The sequence below is a fragment of the Ambystoma mexicanum genome (assembly GCF_040938575.1).
Source record: "Ambystoma mexicanum isolate Mex_15411 chromosome 12 unlocalized genomic scaffold, UKY_AmexF1_1 Mex_chr12_unloc.1, whole genome shotgun sequence".
Lineage (NCBI taxonomy): Eukaryota > Metazoa > Chordata > Amphibia > Caudata > Ambystomatidae > Ambystoma > Ambystoma mexicanum.
The window spans coordinates 5,035,628-5,049,018 of record NW_027182322.1 but is presented as its reverse complement, the minus strand read 5'-3'; the positions used below and the strand labels follow the sequence as shown (position 1 = coordinate 5,049,018).

General features: G+C 45.4%; 4 non-coding genes across 4 annotated transcripts; all 4 read right to left on the bottom strand.

Moving 5' to 3' along the window:
• Positions 1–3,731: 3,731 nt before the first annotated feature.
• On the bottom strand, positions 3,732–3,803 carry TRNAH-GUG (transfer RNA histidin (anticodon GUG)). Its single transcript has one exon. It is a non-coding gene; the product is annotated as a tRNA-His (tRNA).
• Positions 3,804–5,963: 2,160 nt separating this feature from the next.
• TRNAH-GUG (transfer RNA histidin (anticodon GUG)) lies at positions 5,964–6,035 on the bottom strand. The gene has a single exon. It is a non-coding gene; the product is annotated as a tRNA-His (tRNA).
• A 2,041-nt stretch (positions 6,036–8,076) lies between these two features.
• TRNAH-GUG (transfer RNA histidin (anticodon GUG)) lies at positions 8,077–8,148 on the bottom strand. Its single transcript has one exon. It is a non-coding gene; the product is annotated as a tRNA-His (tRNA).
• Positions 8,149–10,308: 2,160 nt separating this feature from the next.
• On the bottom strand, positions 10,309–10,380 carry TRNAH-GUG (transfer RNA histidin (anticodon GUG)). Its single transcript has one exon. It is a non-coding gene; the product is annotated as a tRNA-His (tRNA).
• Between the last annotated feature and the right edge of the window lie 3,011 nt (positions 10,381–13,391).

Below are 13,391 nucleotides of genomic sequence, written 5' to 3'. Positions count from 1 at the left end.
CATGACCAATGCTCCTTCCTGTCTCGCCCGCATACATGGATGCACGTTCACGCCTCCTCCTTCTCTCGGCTTCATACGGGGATCATATCTCCTCCCTGTCTCACCCTCATGCAGGGATGCATGACCAATGCTCCTTCCCTTCTCGCCTGCATACATGGATGCACGTTCACGCCTCCTCCTTCTCTCGGCTTCATACGGGGATCATATCTCCTCCCTGTCTCACCCTCATGCAGGGATGCATGACCAATGCTCCTTCCTGTCTCGCCCGCATACATGGATGCATGTTCACGCGTCCTCCTTCTCTCGGCTTCATACGGGGATCATATCTCCTCCCTGTCTCACCCTCATGCAGGGATGCATGACCAATGCTCCTTCCCTTCTCGCCTGCATACATGGATGCACGTTCACGCCTCCTCCTTCTCTCGGCTTCATACGGGGATCATATCTCCTCAATGTCTCACCCTCACTTCCAACATGTGTAACTTCTTGTTCTCTTTGACGTCTGGGGCATGGGTGGCTACTGTACAACTCTAGATGTCGCCCACTTGCAAGGTGCTATGGAAAGCACTTTTCCACATTGGACGTGCTATATTAACCCCCTCTCCCCAAATACAATAAAAATAAAGAAATATATGTGCTTCCATAATGTCTACCTTCTAATGTTTCATATGTGTAAGCACATTGTCCTCCTCCTGACCACATTCTAAAACTATGTGCAAATTGTTCCTTCCATAAACTGTCACTTCCTTGGCCCTTTATTTATAATGACTGTTATACTCTCTCTCTTTCCGCCACAGTATAAAAAAGCCTAGCACACCTCATGATTGGACTAAGAAATTCCTGTCATTTAGTTGGAAATGATTTTCCCATTATCCCCAAAAACGCCTCACTGTGTCTAAGAACGCTTTTTTTCACAGGACAATACAGATCAGATTGACTTGAAAGGTCCTTTCAGGCGACTACAGAATGCCTCTCATTCCACTAAAAGATACGCCAGTGCCTACAATAGCCTAGGACTAGACTATGAGTCCCAATGTAGAAAGACCACAAGTCCACAGACATGCCTGTTTATTTAAACATCTGTATTATCATCAGCGTGTGACTGTAAAGGCGGGACCTCGCGCTCTCTGTAACGCGCTCCATTGGCAACATCAGTTAAATGTCGTTGGTTCAATCCCTCGCGGATGTTGTTTTTATTCCCATTTGTAACTGGGAAATACTGTCGCTGCAATACATATGTCTTAATCAAGCTAGTGGTTATTGACGTAATTGGCAGTGTTATAATGTTTCATGTACTGCAAATGTCACCACATAATGCGCTCTTAATTAGATTTGGTTGAAATACATTACAGTCACCCGATGAAAAAGTGTGCAAAGAGCATTAAAGAAACAAAAGGTTCATAACAGTAACAGGACATATCAAATTGTTTCAGTCCTCCACAGAGATTGCCAATGTATTAATGGAAATTCTAAAATATCTGCCCAACTGCGGTGACATTGCCTCACCGCAATGCCGTGACTCGGATTCGAACCGAGGTTGCTGCCGCCACAACGCAGAGTACTATCACGGTGAGCTAACTGGGCTGCTACAATGTGACGTTCCACCTCTATCATAAGCTGTACTCCATCTGTGATGTCATGACTCATGTTTGAATTAAAGGTTGGTTGTGATGTTATAAATGAGAATAAGTGGACACCTGATCCCCATTCACTTATTTAAGATCTCAATAATCAAGTCAGAATCCAAATGAAAGTCATCAAAGTGGAGCCAATTAGAAATAATACAGTTACACAAACCTGGCAATCGTGCGGCAGCCAGGGCCGATAATGGCCCGCCAGCCTGAGAGCAGGAAAGTGTGAGAGCAGTGATGGTCTTGTGAGAGTTTACAGCTGTTATTGACCCTGTCCCCTTCCATTGCAGAGTTTTCTCCCTATAAGAAGTGCAGAGGCTCCCTCCGGGGTGCTAATAGTACATTTATTTTTTTGCGCAGGAGAAGTGCTCTTCACCAATTGCACGTGCCAAATCACCCGAAGGCCACCACCATAAAATTCAGGCATTCATGTTCATGCGTCCTCCATGTTATGTCCTTATAAAGGGATGCATGTTCATGATGACTCCATGTCACACCTGCATACAAGGATGCATGTTCATGCCGCCTCGTTCTCTTGGCTTCATACAGGGATTTTATCTCCTCCCTGTCTCACCCTCATGCAGGGATGCATGACCAATGCTCCTTCCCTTCTCGCCCGCATACATGGATGCACGTTCACGCCTCCTTCTTCTCTCGGCTTCATACGGGGATCATATCTCCTCCCTGTCTCACCCTCATGCAGGGATGCATGACCAATGCTCCTTCCCTTCTCGCCTGCATACATGGATGCACGTTCACGCCTCCTCCTTCTCTCGGCTTCATACGGGGATCATATCTCCTCCCTGTCTCACCCTCATGCAGGGATGCATGACCAATGCTCCTTCCTGTCTCGCCCGCATACATGGATGCACGTTCACGCCTCCTCCTTCTCTCGGCTTCATACGGGGATCATATCTCCTCCCTGTCTCACCCTCATGCAGGGATGCATGACCAATGCTCCTTCCCTTCTTGCCTGCATACATGGATGCACGTTCATGCCTCCTCCTTCTCTCGGCTTCATACGGGGATCATATCTCCTCAATGTCTCACCCTCACTTCCAACATGTGTAACTTCTTGTTCTCTTTGACGTCTGGGGCATGGGTGGCTACTGCACAGCTCTAGATGTCGCCCACCTGCAAGGTGCTATGGAAAGCACTTTTCCACATTGGACGTGCTATATTAACCCCCTCTCCCCAAATACAATAAAAATAAAGAAATATATGTGCTTCCATAATGTCTACCTTCTAATGTTTCATATGTGTAAGCACATTGTCCTCCTCCTGACCACATTCTAAAACTATGTGCAAATTGTTCCTTCCATAAACTGTCACTTCCTTGGCCCTTTATTTATAATGACTGTTATACTCTCTCTCTTTCCGCCACAGTATAAAAAAGCCTAGCACACCTCATGATTGGACTAAGAAATTCCTGTCATTTAGTTGGAAATGATTTTCCCATTATCCCCAAAAACTCCTCACTGTGTCTAAGAACGCTTTTTTTCACAGGACAATACAGATCAGATTGACTTGAAAGGTCCTTTCACGCGACTACAGAATGCCTCTCATTCCACTAAAAGATACGCCAGTGCCTACAATAGCCTAGGACTAGACTATGAGTCCCAATGTAGAAAGACCACAAGTCCACAGATATGCCTGTTTATTTAAACATCTGTATTATCATCAGCGTGTGACTGTAAAGGCGGGACCTCGCGCTCTCTGTAACGCGCTCCATTGGCAACATCAGTTAAATGTCGTTGGTTCAATCCCTCGCGGATGTTGTTTTTATTCCCATTTGTAACTGGGAAATACTGTCGCTGCAATACATATGTCTTAATCAAGCTAGTGGTTATTGACGTAAATGGCAGTGTTATAATGTTTCATGTACTGCAAATGTCACCACATAATGCGCTCTTAATTAGATTTGGTTGAAATACATTACAGTCACCCGATGAAAAAGTGTGCAAAGAGCATTAAAGAAACAAAAGGTTCATAAAAGTAACAGGACATATCGAATTGTTTCAGTCCTCCACAGAGATTGCCAATGTATTAATGGAAATTCTAAAATATCTGCCCAACTGCCGTGACATTGCCTCACCGCAATGCCGTGACTCGGATTCGAACCGAGGTTGCTGCGGCCACAACGCAGAGTACTAACCACTATACGATCACGGCGAGATACTTGGGCTGCTACAATGTGTCGTTCCACCTCTATCATAAGCTGTACTCCATCTGTGATGTCATGACTCATGTTTGAATTAAAGGTTGGTTGTGATGTTATCCATGAGAATAAGTGGACACCTGATCCCCAGTCACTTATTTAAGATCTCAATAATCAAGTCAGAATCCAAATGAAAGTCATCAAAGTGGAGCCAATTAGAAATAATATAGTTACACAAACCTGGCAATGGTGCGGCAGCCAGGGCCGATAATGGCCCGCCAGCCTGAGAGCAGGAAAGTGTGAGAGCAGTGATGGTCTTGTGAGAGTTTACAGCTGTTATTGACCCTGTCCCCTTCCATTGCAGAGTTTTCTCCCTATAAGAAGTGCAGAGGCTCCCTCCGGGGTGCTAATAGTAAATTTATTTTTTTGCGCAGGAGAAGTGCTCTTCACCAATTGCACGTGCCAAATCACCCGAAGGCCACCACCATAAAATTCAGGCATTCATGTTCATGCGTCCTCCATGTTATGTCCTTATAAAGGGATGCATGTTCATGATGACTCCATGTCACACCTGCATACAAGGATGCATGTTCATGCCGCCTCATTCTCTTGGCTTCATACAGGGATTTTATCTCCTCCCTGTCTCACCCTCATGCAGGGATGCATGACCAATGCTCCTTCCCTTCTCTCCCGCATACATGGATGCACGTTCATGTCTCCTCGTTCTCTCGGCTTCATACAGGGATTTTATCTCCTCCCTGTCTCACCCTCAGGAAGGGATGCATGATCAATGCTCCTTCCCGTCTCGCCCGCATACATGGATGCACGTTCACGCCTCCTCCTTCTCTCGGCTTCATACGGGGATCATATCTCCTCCCTGTCTCACCCTCATGCAGGGATGCATGACCAATGCTCCTTCCCTTCTCGCCTGCATACATGGATGCACGTTCACGCCTCCTCCTTCTCTCGGCTTCATACGGGGATCATATCTCCTCCCTGTCTCACCCTCATGCAGGGATGCATGACCAATGCTCCTTCCCTTCTCGCCTGCATACATGGATGCACGTTCACGCCTCCTCCTTTTCTCGGCTTCATACGGGGATCATATCTCCTCAATGTCTCACCCTCACTTCCAACATGTGTAACTTCTTGTTCTCTTTGACGTCTGGGGCATGGGTGGCTACTGCACAGCTCTAGATGTCGCCCACCTGCAAGGTGCTATGGAAAGCACTTTTCCACATTGGACGTGCTATATTAACCCCCTCTCCCCAAATACAATAAAAATAAAGAAATATATGTGCTTCCATAATGTCTACCTTCTAATGTTTCATATGTGTAAGCACATTGTCCTCCTCCTGACCACATTCTAAAACTATGTGCAAATTGTTCCTTCCATAAACTGTCACTTCCTTGGCCCTTTATTTATAATGACTGTTGTACTCTCTCTCTTTCCGCCACAGTATAAAAAAGCCTAGCACACCTCATGATTGGACTAAGAAATTCCTGTCATTTAGTTGGAAATGATTTTCCCATTATCCCCAAAAACTCCTCACTGTGTCTAAGAACGCTTTTTTTCACAGGACAATACAGATCAGATTGACTTGAAAGGTCCTTTCACGCGACTACAGAATGCCTCTCATTCCACTAAAAGATACGCCAGTGCCTACAATAGCCTAGGACTAGACTATGAGTCCCAATGTAGAAAGACCACAAGTCCACAGATATGCCTGTTTATTTAAACATCTGTATTATCATCAGCGTGTGACTGTAAAGGCGGGACCTCGCGCTCTCTGTAACGCGCTCCATTGGCAACATCAGTTAAATGTCGTTGGTTCAATCCCTAGCGGATGTTGTTTTTATTCCCATTTGTAACTGGGAAATACTGTCGCTGCAATACATATGTCTTAATCAAGCTAGTGGTTATTGACGTAAATGGCAGTGTTATAATGTTTCATGTACTGCAAATGTCACCACATAATGCGCTCTTAATTAGATTTGGTTGAAATACATTACAGTCACCCGATGAAAAAGTGTGCAAAGAGCATTAAAGAAACAAAAGGTTCATAACAGTAACAGGACATATCGAATTGTTTCAGTCCTCCACAGAGATTGCCAATGTATTAATGGAAATTCTAAAATATCTGCCCAACTGCCGTGACATTGCCTCACCGCAATGCCGTGACTCGGATTCGAACCGAGGTTGCTGCGGCCACAACGCAGAGTACTAACCACTATACGATCACGGCGAGCTACTTGGGCTGCTACAATGTGTCGTTCCACCTCTATCATAAGCTGTACTCCATCTGTGATGTCATGACTCATGTTTGAATTAAAGGTTGGTTGTGATGTTATCCAGGAGAATAAGTGGACACCTGATCCCCAGTCACTTATTTAAGATCTCAATAATCAAGTCAGAATCCAAATGAAAGTCATCAAAGTGGAGCCAATTAGAAATAATATAGTTACACAAACCTGGCAATCGTGCGGCAGCCCGGGCCGATAATGGCCCGCCAGCCTGAGAGCAGGAAAGTGTGAGAGCAGTGATGGTCTTGTGAGAGTTTACAGCTGTTATTGACCCTGTCCCCTTCCATTGCAGAGTTTTCTCCCTATAAGAAGTGCAGAGGCTCCCTCCGGGGTGCTAATAGTAAATTTATTTTTTTGCGCAGGAGAAGTGCTCTTCACCAATTGCACGTGCCAAATCACCCGAAGGCCACCACCATAAAATTCAGGCATTCATGTTCATGCGTCCTCCATGTTATGTCCTTATAAAGGGATGCATGTTCATGATGACTCCATGTCACACCTGCATACAAGGATGCATGTTCATGCCGCCTCATTCTCTTGGCTTCATACAGGGATTTTATCTCCTCCCTGTCTCACCCTCATGCAGGGATGCATGACCAATGCTCCTTCCCTTCTCGCCCGCATACATGGATGCACGTTCATGTCTCCTCGTTCTCTCGGCTTCATACAGGGATTTTATCTCCTCCCTGTCTCACCCTCATGCAGGGATGCATGACCAATGCTCCTTCCCTTCTCGCCTGCATACATGGATGCACGTTCACGCCTCCTCCTTCTCTCGGCTTCATGCGGGGATCATATCTCCTCCCTGTCTCACCCTCATGCAGGGATGCATGACCAATGCTCCTTCCCTTCTCGCCTGCATACATGGATGCACGTTCACGCCTCCTCCTTTTCTCGGCTTCATACGGGGATCATATCTCCTCAATGTCTCACCCTCACTTCCAACATGTGTAACTTCTTGTTCTCTTTGACGTCTGGGGCATGGGTGGCTACTGCACAGCTCTAGATGTCGCCCACCTGCAAGGTGCTATGGAAAGCACTTTTCCACATTGGACGTGCTATATTAACCCCCTCTCCCCAAATACAATAAGAATAAAGAAATATATGTGCTTCCATAATGTCTACCTTCTAATGTTTCATATGTGTAAGCACATTGTCCTCCTCCTGACCACATTCTAAAACTATGTGCAAATTGTTCCTTCCATAAACTGTCACTTCCTTGGCCCTTTATTTATAATGACTGTTATACTCTCTCTCTTTCCGCCACAGTATAAAAAAGCCTAGCACACCTCATGATTGGACTAAGAAATTCCTGTCATTTAGTTGGAAATGATTTTCCCATTATCCCCAAAAACTCCTCACTGTGTCTAAGAACGCTTTTTTTCACAGGACAATACAGATCAGATTGACTTGAAAGGTCCTTTCACGCGACTACAGAATGCCTCTCATTCCACTAAAAGATACGCCAGTGCCTACAATAGCCTAGGACTAGACTACGAGTCCCAATGTAGAAAGACCACAAGTCCACAGATATGCCTGTTTATTTAAACATCTGTATTATCATCAGCGTGTGACTGTAAAGGCGGGACCTCGCGCTCTCTGTAACGCGCTCCATTGGCAACATCAGTTAAATGACGTTGGTTCAATCCCTCGCGGATGTTGTTTTTATTCCCATTTGTAACTGGGAAATACTGTCGCTGCAATACATATGTCTTAATCAAGCTAGTGGTTATTGACGTAAATGGCAGTGTTATAATGTTTCATGTACTGCAAATGTCACCACATAATGCGCTCTTAATTAGATTTGGTTGAAATACATTACAGTCACCCGATGAAAAAGTGTGCAAAGAGCATTAAAGAAACAAAAGGTTCATAACAGTAACAGGACATATCGAATTGTTTCAGTCCTCCACAGAGATTGCCAATGTATTAATGGAAATTCTAAAATGTCTGCCCAACTGCCGTGACATTGCCTCACCGCAATGTCGTGACTCGGATTCGAACCGAGGTTGCTGCGGCCACAACGCAGAGTACTAACCACTATACGATCACGGCGAGCTACTTGGGCTGCTACAATGTGTCGTTCCACCTCTATCATAAGCTGTACTCCATCTGTGATGTCATGACTCATGTTTGAATTAAAGGTTGGTTGTGATGTTATCCATGAGAATAAGTGGACACCTGATCCCCAGTCACTTATTTAAGATCTCAATAATCAAGTCAGAATCCAAATGAAAGTCATCAAAGTGGAGCCAATTAGAAATAATATAGTTACACAAACCTGGCAATGGTGCGGCAGCCAGGGCCGATAATGGCCCGCCAGCCTGAGAGCAGGAAAGTGTGAGAGCAGTGATGGTCTTGTGAGAGTTTACAGCTGTTATTGACCCTGTCCCCTTCCATTGCAGAGTTTTCTCCCTATAAGAAGTGCAGAGGCTCCCTCCGGGGTGCTAATAGTAAATTTATTTTTTTGCGCAGGAGAAGTGCTCTTCACCAATTGCACGTGCCAAATCACCCGAAGGCCACCACCATAAAATTCAGGCATTCATGTTCATGCGTCCTCCATGTTATGTCCTTATAAAGGGATGCATGTTCATGATGACTCCATGTCACACCTGCATACAAGGATGCATGTTCATGCCGCCTCATTCTCTTGGCTTCATACAGGGATTTTATCTCCTCCCTGTCTCACCCTCATGCAGGGATGCATGACCAATGCTCCTTCCCTTCTCTCCCGCATACATGGATGCACGTTGATGTCTCCTCGTTCTCTCGGCTTCATACAGGGATTTTATCTCCTCTCTGTCTCACCCTCAGGAAGGGATGCATGATCAATGCTCCTTCCCGTCTCGCCCGCATACATGGATGCACGTTCACGCCTCCTCCTTCTCTCGGCTTCATACGGGGATCATATCTCCTCCCTGTCTCACCCTCATGCAGGGATGCATGACCAAGGCTCCTTCCCTTCTCGCCTGCATACATGGATGCACGTTCACGCCTCCTCCTTCTCTCGGCTTCATACGGGGATCATATCTCCTCCCTGTCTCACCCTCATGCAGGGATGCATGACCAATGCTCCTTCCCTTCTCGCCTGCATACATGGATGCACGTTCACGCCTCCTCCTTTTCTCGGCTTCATACGGGGATCATATCTCCTCAATGTCTCACCCTCACTTCCAACATGTGTAACTTCTTGTTCTCTTTGACGTCTGGGGCATGGGTGGCTACTGCACAGCTCTAGATGTCGCCCACCTGCAAGGTGCTATGGAAAGCACTTTTCCACATTGGACGTGCTATATTAACCCCCTCTCCCCAAATACAATAAAAATAAAGAAATATATGTGCTTCCATAATGTCTACCTTCTAATGTTTCATATGTGTAAGCACATTGTCCTCCTCCTGACCACATTCTAAAACTATGTGCAAATTGTTCCTTCCATAAACTGTCACTTCCTTGGCCCTTTATTTATAATGACTGTTGTACTCTCTCTCTTTCCGCCACAGTATAAAAAAGCCTAGCACACCTCATGATTGGACTAAGAAATTCCTGTCATTTAGTTGGAAATGATTTTCCCATTATCCCCAAAAACTCCTCACTGTGTCTAAGAACGCTTTTTTTCACAGGACAATACAGATCAGATTGACTTGAAAGGTCCTTTCACGCGACTACAGAATGCCTCTCATTCCACTAAAAGATACGCCAGTGCCTACAATAGCCTAGGACTAGACTATGAGTCCCAATGTAGAAAGACCACAAGTCCACAGATATGCCTGTTTATTTAAACATCTGTATTATCATCAGCGTGTGACTGTAAAGGCGGGACCTCGCGCTCTCTGTAACGCGCTCCATTGGCAACATCAGTTAAATGTCGTTGGTTCAATCCCTCGCGGATGTTGTTTTTATTCCCATTTGTAACTGGGAAATACTGTCGCTGCAATACATATGTCTTAATCAAGCTAGTGGTTATTGACGTAAATGGCAGTGTTATAATGTTTCATGTACTGCAAATGTCACCACATAATGCGCTCTTAATTAGATTTGGTTGAAATACATTACAGTCACCCGATGAAAAAGTGTGCAAAGAGCATTAAAGAAACAAAAGGTTCATAACAGTAACAGGACATATCGAATTGTTTCAGTCCTCCACAGAGATTGCCAATGTATTAATGGAAATTCTAAAATATCTGCCCAACTGCCGTGACATTGCCTCACCGCAATGCCGTGACTCGGATTCGAACCGAGGTTGCTGCGGCCACAACGCAGAGTACTAACCACTATACGATCACGGCGAGCTACTTGGGCTGCTACAATGTGTCGTTCCACCTCTATCATAAGCTGTACTCCATCTGTGATGTCATGACTCATGTTTGAATTAAAGGTTGGTTGTGATGTTATCCAGGAGAATAAGTGGACACCTGATCCCCAGTCACTTATTTAAGATCTCAATAATCAAGTCAGAATCCAAATGAAAGTCATCAAAGTGGAGCCAATTAGAAATAATATAGTTACACAAACCTGGCAATCGTGCGGCAGCCCGGGCCGATAATGGCCCGCCAGCCTGAGAGCAGGAAAGTGTGAGAGCAGTGATGGTCTTGTGAGAGTTTACAGCTGTTATTGACCCTGTCCCCTTCCATTGCAGAGTTTTCTCCCTATAAGAAGTGCAGAGGCTCCCTCCGGGGTGCTAATAGTAAATTTATTTTTTTGCGCAGGAGAAGTGCTCTTCACCAATTGCACGTGCCAAATCACCCGAAGGCCACCACCATAAAATTCAGGCATTCATGTTCAGGCGTCCTCCATGTTATGTCCTTATAAAGGGATGCATGTTCATGATGACTCCATGTCACACCTGCATACAAGGATGCATGTTCATGCCGCCTCATTCTCTTGGCTTCATACAGGGATTTTATCTCCTCCCTGTCTCACCCTCATGCAGGGATGCATGACCAATGCTCCTTCCCTTCTCGCCCGCATACATGGATGCACGTTCATGTCTCCTCGTTCTCTCGGCTTCATACAGGGATTTTATCTCCTCCCTGTCTCACCCTCAGGAAGGGATGCATGATCAATGCTCCTTCCCGTCTCGCCCGCATACATGGATGCACGTTCACGCCTCCTCCTTCTCTCGGCTTCATACGGGGATCATATCTCCTCCCTGTCTCACCCTCATGCAGGGATGCATGACCAATGCTCCTTCCCTTCTCGCCTGCATACATGGATGCACGTTCACGCCTCCTCCTTCTCTCGGCTTCATACGGGGATCATATCTCCTCCCTGTCTCACCCTCATGCAGGGATGCATGACCAATGCTCCTTCCCTTCTCGCCTGCATACATGGATGCACGTTCACGCCTCCTCCTTTTCTCGGCTTCATACGGGGATCATATCTCCTCAATGTCTCACCCTCACTTCCAACATGTGTAACTTCTTGTTCTCTTTGACGTCTGGGGCATGGGTGGCTACTGCACAGCTCTAGATGTCGCCCACCTGCAAGGTGCTATGGAAAGCACTTTTCCACATTGGACGTGCTATATTAACCCCCTCTCCCCAAATACAATAAAAATAAAGAAATATATGTGCTTCCATAATGTCTACCTTCTAATGTTTCATATGTGTAAGCACATTGTCCTCCTCCTGACCACATTCTAAAACTATGTGCAAATTGTTCCTTCCATAAACTGTCACTTCCTTGGCCCTTTATTTATAATGACTGTTATACTCTCTCTCTTTCCGCCACAGTATAAAAAAGCCTAGCACACCTCATGATTGGTCTAAGAAATTCCTGTCATTTAGTTGGAAATGATTTTCCCATTATCCCCAAAAACTCCTCACTGTGTCTAAGAACGCTTTTTTTCACAGGACAATACAGATCAGATTGACTTGAAAGGTCCTTTCACGCGACTACAGAATGCCTCTCATTCCACTAAAAGATACGCCAGTGCCTACAATAGCCTAGGACTAGACTATGAGTCCCAATGTAGAAAGACCACAAGTCCACAGATATGCCTGTTTATTTAAACATCTGTATTATCATCAGCGTGTGACTGTAAAGGCGGGACCTCGCGCTCTCTGTAACGCGCTCCATTGGCAACATCAGTTAAATGTCGTTGGTTCAATCCCTCGCGGATGTTGTTTTTATTCCCATTTGTAACTGGGAAATACTGTCGCTGCAATACATATGTCTTAATCAAGCTAGTGGTTATTGACGTAAATGGCAGTGTTATAATGTTTCATGTACTGCAAATGTCACCACATAATGCGCTCTTAATTAGATTTGGTTGAAATACATTACAGTCACCCGATGAAAAAGTGTGCAAAGAGCATTAAAGAAACAAAAGGTTCATAACAGTAACAGGACATATCGAATTGTTTCAGTCCTCCACAGAGATTGCCAATGTATTAATGGAAATTCTAAAATATCTGCCCAACTGCCGTGACATTGCCTCACCGCAATGCCGTGACTCGGATTCGAACCGAGGTTGCTGCGGCCACAACGCAGAGTACTAACCACTATAAGATCACGGCGAGCTACTTGGGCTGCTACAATGTGTCGTTCCACCTCTATCATAAGCTGTACTCCATCTGTGATGTCATGACTCATGTTTGAATTAAAGGTTGGTTGTGATGTTATCCAGGAGAATAAGTGGACACCTGATCCCCAGTCACTTATTTAAGATCTCAATAATCAAGTCAGAATCCAAATGAAAGTCATCAAAGTGGAGCCAATTAGAAATAATATAGTTACACAAACCTGGCAATCGTGCGGCAGCCAGGGCCGATAATGGCCCGCCAGCCTGAGAGCAGGAAAGTGTGAGAGCAGTGATGGTCTTGTGAGAGTTTACAGCTGTTATTGACCCTGTCCCCTTCCATTGCAGAGTTTTCTCCCTATAAGAAGTGCAGAGGCTCCCTCCGGGGTGCTAATAGTAAATTTATTTTTTTGCGCAGGAGAAGTGCTCTTCACCAATTGCACGTGCCAAATCACCCGAAGGCCACCACCATAAAATTCAGGCATTCATGTTCATGCGTCCTCCATGTTATGTCCTTATAAAGGGATGCATGTTCATGATGACTCCATGTCACACCTGCATACAAGGATGCATGTTCATGCCGCCTCATTCTCTTGGCTTCATACAGGGATTTTATCTCCTCCCTGTCTCACCCTCATGCAGGGATGCATGACCAATGCTCCTTCCCTTCTCGCCCGCATACATGGATGCACGTTCATGTCTCCTCGTTCTCTCGGCTTCATACAGGGATTTTATCTCCTCCCTGTCTCACCCTCATGCAGGGATGCATGACCAATG